Consider the following 17,540-nt stretch of genomic DNA (forward strand, 5'->3'; position numbering starts at 1 on the left):
AGCTGATGCCACCGCACCCTGGAGGGAAGGGGTTTTCATCTGCACATAAATAGGGATACAATGTCCATGTAGGAAAAAGGGTCCATACCAGATGTAGAAGACTCTTCCTCTATATCTATATAGTCAGAGACAGAGATGTAAAGTGGCAGCAGAGGTCACAGTGACACAGGGCCCTGGGCCAAGGAGTGTGAGCACCTCTGCAAGCTGGGAAAGGTAGGATGACGAATCCCTCCCAAGAGCCTCGGTGTGGAACTTAGCCTTGGCCACTCGTTGGTTTTACCCACTGACATTGACTTTGCACTACTGCACCCTAGAACAGTGAGAAGATGAATGTGTATTGCTTTAAGCCACTGAGTCTGTGGTCCTTTGTTACAACAGCAATAGGAAAGGAACTCAGGAACCAATATGAACTTGAACCACAGGCTGCCTGCTGTGCTGGCAGGAAGTCCTTTGTCTCTGATCCTGGGGGAGTGTCCTGTCCTCTGGCAGCATCCACAAACTACCTCATGCTAACTTGGCAGTTTGCAGAGGGTTAAATCTTATCCCTGCACAGTTCTTGATATTTAGTTTATAAAAATGATGGTGTCATCATGGGTATTTTTCCATCTTTTAAATACCCTTCAGTCTTCTAATAAAGCTACTTCTAATTAAGAGACCGTGTAAATAGTTTTCAATCTTCATAATAAATAACTGTGGTTTTATCTGGTTACTTAAATTATGAATAATAATGTTCACATTTGTAAAAGTTATTAAAATCAACATTGTTTAATGAAAATATCATTTCTTTTCGCATGAACATGTATTAACTACAAGAAATGTTCCATGCTTTCTTCTACGATTTACTGTTAGAGCCTTAAAGAATAATATTTTCCTCAAAAGATATTACGGCAAAGGGATTTCTTTTGGTGGAACTGTTCCGGCATCAAATCTGGTGCATGTCTCAGGCCACTGGCAACATAGAGATGATAGAAATTAGGAGGCATTATAAACACAGAATCATTTTTAAAGGAATTAAAAAAACTGGATGTGTGTAAACAAAGAATCAGAGAATATTCTGGTGAAATAAATGTATTTTTCAGCTTAAGCAAGACATGGGGTGAATAAATCTGAAATGAAAAACCACCCAGAGATTAGCAGCGAGTCATGCATGCAGTGTGAATGATCAAAACCAAGTTGTTTCCAAACCAGTGTGCAGGCTTGATGCCTTCATGAATCAAATCTGTGTGGCACCAGGCCACCTCGAATACATGTTGATGAGGTATTTATAAGCCCTTCACCATCCCAAATCAAAGCCCACGCACGAGCCACAAGACCATCACCTACACATTTGGAAAACACACAACATGGTGAATAGCACTTTTCTTGTTCAGTAGCCGGTGGCAGCGAACTGTCAGCAGACAGAGATACAGGGACACAGAGGCACCTCCCCTCACTCAGCTGATAAACTTCCGTGCATCCCTGGGGACAGGATTGTCATAAAATGCACCATGGATTGATTCTCCTCCTAGGAAAGGAACCGTAGTGCTGTCATTAGGTTTGAGCAGGGGTGGGTGGAGGATCTCAGAAGAGTTGTTTCAGCACACCAATAGAATTCTTGGCCACCGTGACCACGAAAGACAAGTCCCCTGCCATCCCGGTAGGCACTTGGGCTCCTGACAAAAGCTGGGCTCAGTAAAGGGTTGAGTAGAAGGCACAGACCTGAGGGATGCCCCAGCAATAGGCAGGAGGTAGGGCCTGGTTTATACTGCTCTGGGTGTATCCCAGACTCATCCGAATACGAAATCAGAAATTTGCAAAACAGCAGAGCTGGGGTGGATCATCTACTCCAGACTCCTCACCTTACAGTTAAAAGGGTGGCAACCCTGACAGGCAAAGCAACGTGCTAAAGGCAGAGCGTGGAAGTGGCAGTGCCAGATGAAACGCAGCGTGCAACCCCCGTTCAAGGCCGCTGACTCTGACGACGGGGCCAAGGTTTCCAATGAGGAGAATAAGACAGTGTAAATACTTTGTTCCCCCTAAAACCCCAAATGTTTTTTAAAGGCACAAAAACTCACCTTAACTAGATCTCTTCTGAGGGGGCTCTCTTCTGCTTCTTCGTCTTTCTGTCTCCATTTCCCTCTCTCAGACACAAACACATTCAGTTTTGTGAAAGGGGACTTCCTTCCATACAAAGACAGACTTCACATCTTCAGAAAGATACCTGAGAAAGCACGTTTCTCAATTCAAGTCTTTGTGTGAGTTCTGGGCAACTGGCTTATTTTCTAGAACAATCGGTAGTTACAAAATCAGGAAATCATCTTCCACAAAGGCAGAGTTCTGGTCCGTGTTGATAAAGTTGGGGATGTCACATTTCATGAGTCTGTTCGGCTCCTCCTCTGGCCACCTGCTGCATCTGATGGCTTCCTGGAGCCGAATAACACTGTAAAGGGCTATGGTAGCGATACCAGCTTTGGCCTTGTCCAAGTGGTCCACTTCATTGATGTAGCAGTGAAAGAGGGACCTAGATTCGTCATTGCACTGCCAGAGAACACCTTGGGCAGCAGCGGTCTTCCAAAGTCTGACACAAAGCTGTTGAGTCTAAATCTCTTCTCGGGAGACTCTGCATTGCTACAAAGAAAACCAAAATAAAATATCGTTCACAGTGTAGCTCGGTGACCTGAAGAATCATAGTTTTTGCCATCTACTGAGAGTAAATCCCTGCACAGAGCATGCTGACATGCACTGGAATTGAAAGACATCACTTCTGAACACATACAATTAAACCCAAGGCAAAAGTCTAAAGTGAGGGCCCATGGACCATCCTAAAAAGACATCGTTCCCTGAGAATCCTCAATATTGGTGCCTCGCACACCAGTGTTTCTCCGTGGGACACTCAGATCTCTTCATCAGGATTCGTTAAAGTGCTTCTTAAAATGCAGAATTCTGGGGTGCACACCCTCAGAGTCTCCAGAGGTAGCGACTGGTAGTCTGTATTTTCATAGCCACCAGGATAACTAAACATGCTCAGGTTTAGCACCGCAGTCTACATCGGGTCACCTGAGCATCGACAATTCTGTCTCACGGGATGGGGGGTGCCATGTGTGTCAGGGTGCTGTCCTACCCATGTGTCTCCCCTGATTCTCAGAACTGACAGTGCTGCCCCATTGGGCACGAAATACCACCGTTTCACAATGCATACGCAGGGCGCCCGACTGAAAAACAATCAGTGATAGGAGAGGGGACAAAACTCAGCTTCCTGTTACCTTGTTTCACTTACTGTGGGACGAGTGATCAATTCAAGGGTAATAAACCAGTGAATGAGTGAATAACATGACTCGCGTTAGTCCCACGAGTGCCTGGAAGAGCAAGCCTGTGCACATTGAGAACCATAACAGCCCATCTACTTAAATGTCATCCTCCACAGATCTATGTAAAGGTTACTTCCACCCAGGCAGTGACTCCAGAAGGGCAAGAATCATGTATGAACACACTCTCAAATCCAGAACAGAACCTGACAACAATTAGGCTCTGGAGTCTGTGTTTAGCGAGTGTGGAATCTCAGTGATTCCAGCTCTTACACCTTGCCTTCCCATCCCACCACACACGATATGGCCCTTATGTCCAGTTCTCCCGGGGCTGGGGCCACGGAACCCATTTATAGGACTGGAAGAATCTGATCATTTAAACCATCCCCCAGATTATCATCAAGAGTCACCTGCATTTCAGGGATCAGTAATCCCAGAAGCTTTGCAGTTCAGGCAGCTGAGGGATTTTTATATCAGCTCTGTCTTCTACTGTGACTGCCTGGGTGACATCAGACAAGGAACTCTGAAAAGCCTGAACTTTTCCTTTCAGGAATAATCTAATTAACAAATCTCGTTGACCACTCAACAAATGTGATGTGAAGATCAATAATTTACACAGGAGTACAACATTCACTAGGTCGTGGATTTAGAATCAGAGGAAAATCATTTTAGAAAGATTGACAGAATGTAGCTTTAATGCGAATTTAAGTATTCTTACCTTTCAGTAAATCATCTTCCCCTACTTATCACTTCACCCAAGTTTAAAAGATGTCTGAGAACAGGGATGAGTGTGTCAGCAATCTGAGACCCAATAACCTAAAATGTCACCTAGGAAAAAGAGGGGAGTAACACATTTTTAAAAAGCATGGTGAGGATGGCGGGGCCATCCCCAACCCCAGACTAAGAAGCTCTGAGTAATAGCTTTCCTGCCTGCCTGGGGCATCAGCTGATGTGAAAATCCACCCAGAAACCTCACTGTCCAGCAGCTCTTCCATAACACAGGCTACACTTTCTCAGAATTAAGAATTGCGTCCAGTAACCACTTCGCTGAAGAATAAAGACAAAGGAGAACAAGAGAGTTCTGCCCCTCCCAAGGGAGAGCCCAGAACTCGGGCTGCATGCACTGCGCCCACCTCCCTGGAGAAGAATAAACTGGAGAAGGGCGTTCTGCGAAACTGCTGCAGCAAAGGTTGAGATGGGAACAAATTGACCAGCTGGCCAGGGACAGCCCCCTCCGTCGCTACCTTGGCGGCTGCCTCAGCCCTCTCAGCCCATCCTGCCCACCTCCGGTGGCTAAGCTGTCAGAGAAATTGCTTTGCGACCTGGAGCAACAGAGGCTGCCCTCAGGCCAATCTGCGGAAAAGATGGGAGCTAAACCCCCAGCTCCCGAGCGGCAGGCTCCATACCCCCGCCAACACCCCGACGCCCCCGCACCCTACCGCAACCCCGGGGAAATATGACCCGAAGAAGTGTGACCTGGGAACGAGGGGCAGCAGAGGCCGCCCCCACGTCAGGCCTGCAGAGAGATGGGAGCTTATCCTCCAGCTCTCCAGGGGCAGCCCCTGTCCTCTCCACCTCCTGATCTCACCGCGCCCACCTTCCAGGAGCAATCAGACCAGGTGTGGGGTGTCAGGCGAATCTTGCGCCAGAGAGGACGTCCCCAGGCCAGGTCAGGGGAGAGGAGAAGAAGTGGCCCCATTAGGCAGGGCAGCCGGCCGTCGCAACTGCCTCTGCCCCTCGACCACATCGGGCCCGTCTCCCAGGAGCAAGCTGACCTGGAGACGGGCATCCGGCTTCTTGGGCAGCAGAGGACGCCCCCAGGATTGGTCACGGGGAAGAGGAGAGCAAATTGACAGGCTCCGCGCTGCAGGTCTTCTACCCCCGCCATCGCCACCCCCGCACCTTAAAGGCACCGCCCAGGGCGCCCCTCCCCCAGCAGGCTGAGTGGGACAGGTGCGTCTGGTGACCTGGGGCAGGAGAGGCCACTCCCACACCAGGCCATCGGGGAGACGGGAGCCAATCCACCAGCTCCCCAAGGCAGCCCCTACCCCCGCAGCAGCCACCACTCTTGCCCATGACCTCACAGTGGCCTTCTCTAGGGAGCAGGCTGACCTGGAGATGGACGTCCGACGAACTTGGGACAACAGGGACCGCCCCCAGGGCAAACCATGGGGGGAAGTGGGAGCAAATGGACAAGTTCCATGGGAAAACCTGCCGCTGCTGCCACCACCCCCAAAGTACCAAGTCCAACTCCCGGGGTCAGGCCGACTAGGACACACGCGTCTCATAACACAGGGCAACAGCGACCGCCCCCAGGACAAGACGCGGGGAAGATGGGAGCAAATGGTCCGCTCCCCCGCTGCAGGCCCCCGACCACCGCCACCCCTGCACCCTGACTACCCTGCCTCCCGCCCCCAGCAGGCAAAGTGGGACAGGGGTGTCCCGGGACCTGGAGCAGCAGAGGCCGCCTTCAGGCCACGCGGTGCAGACATGGAGCTAATCCACAATCTCCTCCGGGGCAGCCTCCCTATGCCTGCAGCCACCACCTTACCAGCCCCCTGACCGCACTGCACCCATCTCCCAGGAGCAAGCTCACCTGGAGTCGGACCTCAGGCAAATCTCCGGCGGCAGACGTCGCCCCCAAGCCAGGCCGTGGGGGAGAGAAGAAATGGAGCAACTCCCTGGAACACATCCCCTGCCCCTGCCGCCTCCGCCGCCGCCTCCCAGGAGCAAGTTCATCTGGAGACCCGCGTCCCGCCTCTAGGGCAGCAGAAGCCGCCCCTGGCTCCGCCTCCGGGGAGAGCGGAGCGAATTGATCGGCTCCCCCGCGGCAGCCTCCCTCCCCCCGTGGGTCCCGCACCTTAACGGCCCCGCCCCCACTCCGCACTCAGCAAGCTGAGTGGGACAGGAGTGTCCGGCGACCTGGGGAAGAAGAGGCCGCTCCCAGGCCCAGCAGCCGGGACAAGGCAGCTATTCCACCCGTTCACCAGGGGTAGACCCGCTCCGCCCCTCTGCCGCTGCCACCGCCCTCTGACCTAACCGCCCCACCTACCAGGAGCAAGCTTACCTGGAGTGCAACATTTGGTGAATCTCCGGCGGCCAAGCCCCACCCCAGGCCAGGCTGCAGGGAAGAGAAGAAATCGATCGGCTTGCCCGGGCAGCCTCCCAACCGCCACCGCCGCCGCCGCCGCCCAAAAGCATTGCAATAGCCTACCGGGGTCAGGCTGACTGCAAGGATGTGCACTTGCCTTCTAATCCTGGCCAGGTCCCTGAGCACCTCCCTGCATCCCTACACTCCCTGCACCTCTGCACCCCTGCTACTCTCTGCAATTCTGCATCCCTCCTCCCCCACATCCCCTGAAATGCCTGCGCCCTCCACAGCCCCTGCACCCCTGTCACCAGTTACACTTTTGCGCTGCTTACACTCCTGCACCCCTGCATGTCCCACACACCACCTCTTGGGCCTTTGGCAGATCCTCTGCTGTTAGACCAATGCACAGTGACTCACTCTTTGCCAGTATATGATGCATCAGTGGACGTCAGGGGTTGCCTGCAGGAAGGTACATGTTCCCGGTCACTAGCCTGGGCCACTAGGGTGATCTCTGTGAGGTCACCCAGGACGGGTTCAGAGATGCTGTTCTCTGGGAAGAGAGGAGTTGAAACCGGTCTTGAGGGCAGAGCTGTGCTCACCAGGCCGTCCACGCTTCATGTTTTACACAGGGCTTCGGAGAAGTGAAATGGATCCGGCCAAGTAATACCGGCCTGCTGTGAGCCCACCTCAGTCCTGGGCTCTGAGTCAGACCGACTGGCTCCCTCAATCAGGGCCCAGTTTGGGCACCTGAATGCTCCCTTTGAGGCATCCCAACAGTTCTCAGGATGAAGTCTGGCTGCTTCCACCCCATGGCCCTCCCTCCTACTGTGCTGGCCTCAGGAAGGTTCCTTATATGGGGAAGAAGGCAGCCCACACCCTACCCCACCCCTCACCTTTCTCTAACCCAGGCTGGTGCTCTCTCTGCCCCTCAGAGTCTGGGAAGCCATCCCTCTTCAGTTATGTCCCTTCTGAGATGGACTTGCTTCCACTCAATTCTAGGCGAGGATGCACCATGGAATGCACTGGGTAAGAGAACCAAAATAAATAATTTCTTCTGTGAGGTTGTCTGTTTATCTGCTGGGGCTGGGCTGTGTGTAGTTTGCTACAGCTATTGGTGTGAGAGGCTAAAACAGCCTGTGTGTCCTTGTTTTCATCTCCCCGCTGTCTTTGGGTTTTCCCTAGACACTCCTGAGACATTTACTTCTGTTAGTATTATTCCTGTTATTACACACGGGCCCTACTGACATGGAGGTAAGGTGTTGGGGGAGCGGGACAGAGCAGGGCATCTGCAGTCCTGTGATTAGTTCTCATTGAGCCTGTGCCCTGAGCTGTGACCTCCACAAGTGTGTCTCTTTCCCCCCACCCCAATTTGGGTGACACAGAAGGGATTTCCCTTCTCCCAGGTTGGTTAGGCTCTGGTAAAATAATTTCTCATTAAAAAAACAAACAAAAAACAACTTCCCCCAATGAAACAGAATGTTCTGGGTGTATTTCAATACAGTTATTTTCTCCTCTCCAGGCAGGAAGCATGAGGAGTTATCCTCTGGCCTTCATTCTGAAAACAGGACACGGTCCTGGATGTAAAATACATGAAAAAGAGCATGGGGCCCCTCTGACTGGCCCCCTGGAGTTGTCACACTCTGATTTCCCCACACTGAGCCTCCTGCTGGCCTCAGGGACCTGTTAAATCTGCCTGCCCCCGGGGTTCTTACAAAAGCAGGTTCTGCCTTGGGAGCTGTGACTCTCCAAGCCTGCCCGCTGTTCCCTTTGCAACCTCTCTGGGTTGGAAGCAGCTTTCCCCCTCAGTCTTCTGGGATCTAAGAAGAGCAGTGGGTTTGCAGCTCCCTCAGATTTGGTGTTATTTTCAGGACAGGAGGAAGAACTTCTGAGCTCCACACGAGCTGGACCAGAGGCTGGAATCCTCCCTTCCTCTGCCACCGTGCAATCAGTGGCTGTGGTTCTAGCCGAGTTTCTGAAGATGTGGACTTAAACACACATATCCCAGCCCTCACAGGAGCACACAGTCCCATAAATCCCCCTAGTTTCCACTGGTAACTATGGAGCCGATGGGGACACGGGTTTCGGGACCACAGAGGCCTGACTGCACGACTTGCTCCGTGGCCTATTTACGTGGTTGCTCCGGGCCTTGTCTGAAGTGGCTTGCTTACCACACCTGGTACGTGGGAAACACAAAATAAGTACTAGAACCTTCACTTTTTCTCCCTCCAGGGCCTTCAAACGTAGAAAGTAATAAGTGAACTCAGACAGCCTAGTCACCACAATGAGGTCCGTCCAGCCCGGCTCTCCTGAGTGATGGGCACTGACTTGCACCTTAACTCGGAACAGTAGGGGAACTGCCTTCCTCTAACTGGGCCTCTCCCCACACCAGGCACGCCCGCAGCTCAGACGGGGCCAGCTCCCCAACTGAGGTGTGTGCTGGTGGCTTCAGTGTGACCTGGCCCTGCCGGGACATGAACCTGCAGTGAGTGAGGTGGAGGGTCGGGTAGAGGGGGGTCCCTTCTGGGGTGGCAGGGGGCCCGGTAGCACCCCTCCCAGCCTGGTGCCTGGGGCTCCCTAACACCTCCTACAGCTCCTGGGTTGGCTCCGGTCCTGGCCACTCCACACACCCTCCCAGTATCTTTTCATTATGTCCCTTTTCTGCTTTTATCAGCGAGAAGTGGCTTCTGTTGCTTGTTCAGTGAAACAGTACATCGGGAAACCAGACTACTTCTAACATCAGTAAAATACCAACCTCGGTCAGCTCGCCGGGCAGACCGTGCAGCACAAAGGCCTGAACAGGGCTGTGCGAACGGCTTACGTGAAGGGTCCTCAGCATCTGTCTTCAGAGATACAGAAGCTGATGGTTCAGGTAAAACCTCAGGGTGGGATTGAGGAATCCAAAGCTGGTTGGTTTCAAAGGCTAACTGGTCAGACCAGACCCCTGAGCTGTGGTCAGAAGCCTGGCTCAACGTCACGCAGACTCAGCGCCCTAAGTGCCGGGTGGGGCTGGTGCTGTTCCCTTTGCAGGCTCTCGTTGGGGATTCACTGTAGCCCCTTAAATACAGCAGAAATTCCAGCCCCATTAGCCCCCACCCTGAGTGTTCCATGACACAAATCCCGGGAGTGTTTAATTTTCATCTTTGTTTAGGAGGATGAAGGTGGTTCAAGAGAAGACATAAATTCACACTTAGTGACACAAGGTCACAGCCAGTACTTCCTCCACGGAGAGCTATGTGCTCCCACAGTGGTGGCTGGGGGCTGGGCAGAGACCCTCTGCTGGTCCCAGAGGGACTCGCTCCTCTGGCCACAACTCATGGGTTGGACAGCAGATCCAGAGGGTGACAGAGCATCTTTCCTGGGAATTTGGAACTGACACATAGAAATCAAGTTCACTCATCTGGAGTTTGGCGGAGGGGAGGGGCGGTGGTTGGAAATCAAATGAAACCAGAGCATGAGAGACACTTAGAAGTGAAAGAGCGAGAGACAGAGAGACTGAGCTTGTGAGAGCAAATAGTCAGAAAGAAGGCAAACAATCAGGGGACAGAGGAATTCCAGCTCCTGACTGTCTAGTCTGTCCCAGCCCATCAATGACCCCGTGAGATGTTTAATAACATTCCAGTTTTGCAGATTAGGAAACAGGCTGAAAGAGGTGGGGGCTGGGTTTGGGTGCACAGTTAATTCAATTGCCACTGGACCCCACACTTCCCATTGCCTGAAGGCACCCTAATCCTCACTGGGACCCCTGTGGTCCCCTGACAGCCCAGCACCCTGATCAAAGGGACCCTGCGGGAGTGGGAACCCCTCTTGAGTGTGGAGAGTTCCCTGCCCCGAGATGCCATGCATCAGCAAGCTCCCGCTCACCCCAGGTTAACATCAGCCCAGCTCTACAGTCTCCCAACCCGCTTCCCTCCCTGCCAGGCACCCCCAACCTTACCACCGAGTGTACTGCAGGAATTCAGGCACAGGGATGCCCAAATCAACACGAGCCCACCGGCTATAGAAACAGCAGACTCCCAGCCCCACCTGGGTTGCGAGGGGACAGAAGGTGTCCTCAACTTTCATGTGTCTAAAACAATCTTCTTCAGCTGGAGGTTCTAGAGAAAAATAAAAGGTCCAAAACATAGTTCGGTGAGGAATTCCTCCAAGGACCTGACTCCAGTGTCTACAACCATGTGTACCTACCCCCGGAATTGGGGTGAAGGTGGATTATTGATCAGCACAACCCCTGGTGGCCCAGCTCCTTGGCTTGGCTGCCCAGAGGGGGCTGGGGGAATGGGTAAGGCCAGGGCACTCAGGAAAAGCACAGAGGACCTGACCTCTCCCTTCTGCACTCGTAAACCCTTCTCCAAATCTCAAGGCATTGGACAGAGATCCGCCACAATAATGAGATGCTCCCATCTCTTCACTCACTCCTGTCGGTTCACTTACATGCTGAGCATCCACTGGGTCCCAGGACAAGACACATAGAATGGCTGATGGGACAGGCTTGGTCCTTCCCCCTGGAACCTGTTCAATCTGATCAAAGAATGATCACTCATAAAGAGTTTCTCAAAATTATACAGAGACCAAAGACCAACTGCAGAGTGAACCAAATTTAAAAATATATATGAAGATCCCCCAGTCTCCCCGCCTAAGGTTAACAGCATAAAGCAAAAAATTCTTGCCTTTAATCACCAGGGAAGTTGTCACCCCCTCTCAGGTGGAAAGGAGAGTTATTCTTTGAGCACGTCACAGAAGTGCTCCATCGGATTGGACCAGGGCATCTACATTCATTCAGCAAATGTGTATAAGCTCCTACTACATACGGGAATCTCCTAACTAGACCGTTCCCAAGGCTCTCGGGCTTTATCAGTCAACAAAATAGACATGACTCCCCATCACTGGGGGCTCAGAATTTTAGCAGAGGAAACAGGCATCATGTTGGGGTAGCAAGAGTTTGGATAAATTTTTAAAAAAGAGTGATATGAGAAAACTCGGGTGATGGCGGTGGAGTGGGAGGCAGGCAGGAGAGAATAAGGCAATCCTGGCAGATCTCATGGAGTAATGAACTTGAAGCAGAATAGATCCGGAGGAAGAAGGAAGAGCCGGAGCCAGAGGCCCCCAGAGTGAAGGGGAGAGTGTGGGCAGAGAGGCAGAGCACGCCGGGTCCTGAGGCCTTTGTGACGACTTTGGCTCCTAATGACATGGTGACCCGTTTAGTGAGTTTTGAGGGGAGGGGTGATGTAGTCCAACTTATGCTTTTGTGTTTGTGTTTTTTGGGGGGAAGTAATTTATTTATTTTAATGAATGTGCTGGTGATTGAACCCAGGATCTCAAGCATGCTAAGCATGCGCCCTACCACTGAGCAACACCCACCACCCCCAATGTATGTTTTTACAGGCTCCCTCTGATTCTGTGTGGATGAGAGATTGTAGGAAAGCAAAGATGGAAACAGAAGGCTATTGGTATCCAGGAAAGGCTGAAGGTGGCTCTTAGGAGGGCGGGGAGCAGAGAACAGGTATTTAATTAAGACAGAATATCCAGAATTTTCTAACAAGCTGGATTTGCTGTCTGTGAGTGTAAAAGAAAGAGAGAGAAAGGACATGGTTCCAACATCTGGGCCTGGACAATGGGAGGGATGTCCTCTCCGGATGGGAAAGGGGATGGGAAAAGGTGGGGCTGAGCAGGTGGAAAGGGGCTGGTATCAGCTCAGTTCTTCAATGTCATGGTTAAGGGGTGTGTTACATATTGCCACAGAAGTGCCTAATAGGTAGAGGAATCTGTTTTCTTTTTCTTTTTAACATTTAAAAAATATAATTAAACATATTAATTGTATTATGTGAATGATTTGGGAATTTTGTTTCATGCCAAGTTATATGTTATATATAGCCAAATGGAGCATATATCAAAAAGGGGAGAAATGAGGGCTTTCACATAAACTGACTGTCCGTAACGTAGGTAAAATTTCAATAAAACCAGTCTTCAGGGCAAAAACCTCATCTCGGTGTTACATAAAAATAAATGAAAAACGACTATGTTGATGTACCATTATTTCATGTTACATAATAGCCCCAAACTAACAGTGTTTAACTATGAGGCTTGTAGAAATACTATTCGCTTTATTCACATAAATACAGAAGTGCAGAAATGTTCTAAGGTAGAATTAGCATCTTAGTGGAAATAATACATATTTGAGCATTTTACATGATATATATGTACTGATTCAAAATTTGGAAAAGTAATTTCATAGTAGAACATATGTATGAATGTGAAAGCAAGATGAATGAAAGGAAAAGAATGTGATGTGAGTCTCAGGGATAAAGGCTCAGATGGAAAGGGGAAATCAGGGAATTTTGGAGAAATCGAGAAATTGATGGCATGCCAATTTCCAAGGCTGGGTTGCTTCCACCAAAGGAATAGCAGAGAGAGAGAGGAGAGGCCCAGGAACCCACCCTGGGGAACACCCACAGTATATGTTTGGAAAAAACAGGAGACATTGGCAAAGGACCAGCCAGCAGGCCAAAAGCAGAAACAGACAGAGAGATGGGCTGGGGGTTGAGTGAAGCAGGAACACGGGGTAGGAGGGATGGAAGAGCTGGGTCAAATGCTGCCGAGGGGCCAAGCATGATGAGGAGTCAAAATTGACCACTATATTTAGCAACATGGGGTCACTGATGGCCTTGACAGGGCAGTTTCCATAGAGCGAGGGATCAGGCGAAAAGCCAGAATGGGTGTAAAAGGGGATGGCTCAAGAGAAGATGCAGACAGTGAGTTTAAACAACTCCTTAAAGATTTGCTGCAAAGACACAGGGTGGCAATTGGTGGGGGTGAATTAGGGTCAAGGAGTGCTGTTGGTTTAAGAGGATGGACGTTTATATACTGATGGTGCCAACTAGCAGGAGAACAAAATAGATGAGGCAGTGAAAGAGAGGATGGTTTTGGGAGTGACAACCCAGAGAAGATGGGAGGGATGGGGCCTCGGGGACTTTTGGAGAAACTGGCTTTCGATGCCACTTTTAATAAGCGGTGGGGCACCGAGAGTGAGGTCACAGACATCAGAAGGCGAGCGGATGTGCTGGGAGTTGCTTGTGAAATTTCTCTTCTGTTGGCTTGTTTGCTTGTTCAAAGTAGAAAACTAACCTTACCAGCTGAGGAACAAGGAGGAAGAAAGAGTTACTGGAGCCATGAGCAGAAGATAAGAAAGAGCCTTCCAGGGAGAATGGGACAGTAAAAAGGGCAGGGGGAGGCGGGGGAGTGCGCTCCCAGAAAGTTACATTTTCTCTTTGACGTCCCCAAATGTGTGACGTGTTATTACCCTTCCTGCTGTCTACAAAATAAAAATTAATTATGGTTCAGAGGAAATGCTATTTCATTCTAAGAGGCTGCCTGTTTCTCAGGAATGGTCATCTTAAACTGCAAATATTACAAACAATGTTGAAAAGATGAACCTGTGTACCTAAAATCCCCTATTTTCTATTAATCTGTTTACTACTTAGTTCCCCTATCAATAACACATAACAAATACTGCCATGATGGAGGTACACCGATGCTTAAAAGGAAATGAGATCTGTATCCTTTTGCTAAATTCCATGGCTTCCTTAATATGCAGTTCCACTTGGAATTTAGGAATGTCTGGTATAAGAAGTGAGAAACAGTTTGAGAAAATCCCGGCTCAGAATTATACATCACAACCACATCTCACAAGTATATACAGCCGTAAAAAAGTTTAAAAGCAAAACTCCGTAACTACTCTTAAAGACCTTTGCAAACCTGGGCCTGCCAAGATGTTTCCAAACTGGAAAGGAACTCCAATCTCTTGCCTGGTACCGGACCAGAGGCTGGCCAGCCTTTTCTGTAAAAGCAAGAGAGTAAATATTTTCAGTTTTGCAGATCATTTTGTTGTAACCATGCAGGTAGGCAATAAGAAAGCTAAGAGCACTGGGAGATAGGAAACAAACGGGCATGCCCACACTCTCCCTTCCACTCAGGGCAGCTTCTCTGTGGTGGGGAGCTTTGCCACAATCACTTGCTTCTTTTTTCCATTGGTTTCTTTGTTTCCACCTTACTGCTCGAGCTCAGAACTTCAGGTGGGCCTGGTCCTTCAGCATCCATGCAGAGAAGGCTGAGCGGGGTTGGGAACCCCACCTGATGGAGAAGAGAGATTACTGGGAGGGACATTGTGGAGGCCACCATGACACGAGACAATCACACCTTCCGGGGTGAAAGGGAACGAAGACAAGGGAAGGACACAGTAGTGGGACCCCTAGGTCGCCTGCCAGGCTTGTTCTCCCTCCACGGCAACCATGGGGGCCTGGGGGGTGTTGGGCTTCAGCTACGGTGATTAGGATGAAGGGACTCAATATAAAGGACCCTCCAACTCCTCACTAGTTTCCAAACGCAGCCCCTCTAAGTCCACCCTCTGAGTTTCTGGAACTCTGCTGGAAGAATACATGAGCAGGCCAGAACCAGAGCCCAAGCCAAACATGACAGGGGCTCGTGGGGCTGTAACCCCATGCTCAGTGGTCGGGGACTCCTTGCAAATCTGCAGAAATCCCTGTTCCACCTCATTCCTGGGAGAAACCCCAGATCTCCTCCTGCTCTGTCTGTTCTTCTCTTGAGGCTATTGTCCTGGAGGGATGCTGAGTCCTTGAACCTGGTCCTCCAAACGTACATAAGCAGCCTGTTCAATAAAACAAATTATGCACTTTTTCACATTTGCCAGTTTTTTGATTCCAGAAAGGCTGTGGGACTCATTCTCACAGTCTCCTGTGCCCCCACCACATGGTGGCCCTCTGCTCATGTAAACACGATTTCCCACAACTGCACCCTGCCTCCCAGCTTGTCAGAGGGGAGTGTCCCACAAAGACACAGGTGTTTGTGAGGATCCTGTCCCCCAGCAGAAAGCCTGCTCCTGGAGCCACGGACAGGGATCTGGCCTCCTAAGCCGCTCAGCTCTAATTCAAAGCCTAAAGTGGAGGCCCCGAATATTGCTGAATGACTTTCTGAATCACCTGGACTGGAGGGGACTGATTTTCTTTCCAGGAATGGAGGTAGCGCAGCCTCCATTTTCAGGGCTGACCTTGACGATGGATCTAGTTCCCCCGACTGCACCGCAGGAAGGAGTGGCCCTTCCATCCCACAGGTTGGAGACCCAACCCAAGGGAGTACTGAAGCAGTGCATTGCTGCCAGGTCCAGCATCCCTGCAGAGTGGCCTCTGCCCTTGAATGACCCCCTTCCCAGGGCCTTTCTTGCCCGGACACCACCACACCCCAGGCTGTGCCAGAGCTCTGGGGCTCTGCGTGTCCAGGGCACACAGGTGGCACCTGAGCCAGGTGTCCCCTGGGCCTCAAGGGAGAGAGGTCTGCTTCTGCATCAGGGGAAGGTGACCCCACAAGGCTGGCAGGACACTCTCAATATGGACCTCCAGGAGCCCTGGGAGCAGTTTCCCTGCAGGTGTTAAGAGCCATCATCAGGAGGGCAGGGCCCTCTTTGTGCAGACCATCCAGCAGTGCTGGGCCCACGTGCTGACCTCAGAAATCTACATGCCCCCAGGATACCCCAGGCAACCTCACAACTTCGTCACTTGGTGACCTGGGTACCACGAGCTCCTTGGCCATCCCATGAGGGTGGTCCTTGCAGGCATGGTCTCCAGGTTCTCCCGTTGAGAAATCCCCCTGGGTTTCTGTGGTCACAGAGCAGACACCAGAAGATTCTAGTCCTGCAGTGACCCCCACAGCAGTCAGCTCCCCTGTGCATGTCCAGGGACAAATGACAGCAATTTATTGCCCGGTACCATGATGAACAAGGGGGTGGGATTCCATACTAAGTTCAGGATCCTGGTAACTCACTCTGCACCCCAAAAAGCTTCCATGAGAAATGTGTGTATTGGGATGTCTGTGCCCCTAGAAGAGCTGTTCCTGAGGGTTCCTGGGACCCTCCAGCCCCTCTCAAGGTTCTCAGATCCTGGGTCTAAATTTCTATCTGCCTCTTTTGGTGTACGGCCACCTGTGTCTCGTGGTCATGGGTCACTTTATTGCATGACTTGGCATGTTCTTAGTGCTCGTCCTCCACCCCTGCACTAGACTCCCAAGATATTCCCACTGACCCTTGGCTCCCTGGGTGGCTCAGGGGGCCCTAAGTCTGCACCCTTCACTCTCCTCCTCTACCCCCACCTCTGGGGCCACCCCTAGGTGGACTTGGAGGTGTTTGTAAATGAGTCTTACACAAGGACATGTCTGGACAAAGCAGGACCCCACCCCCGGAAAACTCACCTGCTCCCTTCTCAGAAGAGGACCCCACAGCCCCACATTGCCTCCCAGGGGTCTACTCAGGACACAGTCCCCCAGTTCTGGGCAAGGGGTCTCCCTGGAATCCTTGCTTCCAGGAAGAGTCTCTCTGTCCTTCTTCAGAGTTTAGAGGTGTTCCCATGTCCCTGACCACCAAGATGCCCAGCACAGTCCCTTCAGTGACCTGGAGAGACAAGTAACTTATGTGGCCACAGGTCTCACAGGACACACCTGCTGGGACCCCAGGCTAAAGGGCTGTCCTTCTGCCTTCTCAGGTGTGGCTCCCATGGTAACTTTTTGCAGGGGGCCCAAACGGGGAGTGTGGCCCAAAGCAGTTCATGGGGCTCTCTGGGTAGGGAAGACTTGGGCCAGGTGGCCTTGCCTGGTTTCCCTGCTGGGCCACTCTGAAAACCCCCGCTCCTCTGGCTGTGGCTGGAGGCCCCTCAAACCTCAGGGCGGGGCTCTTTCTCTCAGCCTCCACTGACTCCAAAGCCACGCTGGTGCTGGCGAGGGGAAAGAGCTTTCTTGCCTTCTTTTGGCCAAGTTGCCACAGGTGGATGCTGCGGGGAGCTGGAGAGAGAGGTAGCACTTGCTCAGATGTGAGTGGTTAAGCAATTTGACACCCTGTCAACTAGCCTTAAACATTGGAATGAGGTCTTTCCCGGTAAAGCTGGAAGTTACTTTCAGTAACTTGTCTAAAGATTTCTTTTTTTTTCCCACTTAAAGACTCATAAAACCTCTCCCAGGTCATTCCTGGTATGGACCATTATCCAGGGATCAATCAGGAAATGCAGGAGGAGAGGGGTGGGGGTGGGGGAGAGGGGAGGTTAGATCAGAGCCCACGGAGAGGAGATGCCCCTCCCAGGAGCCTCACACTGGGCAGTGGCTTCTGGCATCCA

The 17,540-nt window shown here is 51.3% G+C and overlaps 1 long non-coding RNA gene across 1 annotated transcript; it reads right to left on the bottom strand.

Moving 5' to 3' along the window:
- Positions 1-2,332: 2,332 nt before the first annotated feature.
- On the bottom strand, positions 2,333-16,825 carry LOC140693572 (uncharacterized). The gene is made up of 13 exons (XR_012069336.1): positions 16,627-16,825; positions 14,918-15,034; positions 14,325-14,499; positions 14,115-14,206; positions 10,804-10,890; positions 10,310-10,469; positions 9,128-9,215; positions 7,269-7,397; positions 6,793-6,925; positions 6,352-6,405; positions 5,881-6,075; positions 4,003-4,112; positions 2,333-2,607 (listed from the first exon to the last, which is right to left on the bottom strand). It is a non-coding gene; the product is annotated as an uncharacterized lncRNA (long non-coding RNA).
- Between the last annotated feature and the right edge of the window lie 715 nt (positions 16,826-17,540).

The sequence above is a fragment of the Vicugna pacos genome, unplaced genomic scaffold, assembly GCF_048564905.1.
Source record: "Vicugna pacos unplaced genomic scaffold, VicPac4 scaffold_19, whole genome shotgun sequence".
Classification (NCBI taxonomy): Eukaryota; Metazoa; Chordata; class Mammalia; order Artiodactyla; family Camelidae; genus Vicugna; species Vicugna pacos.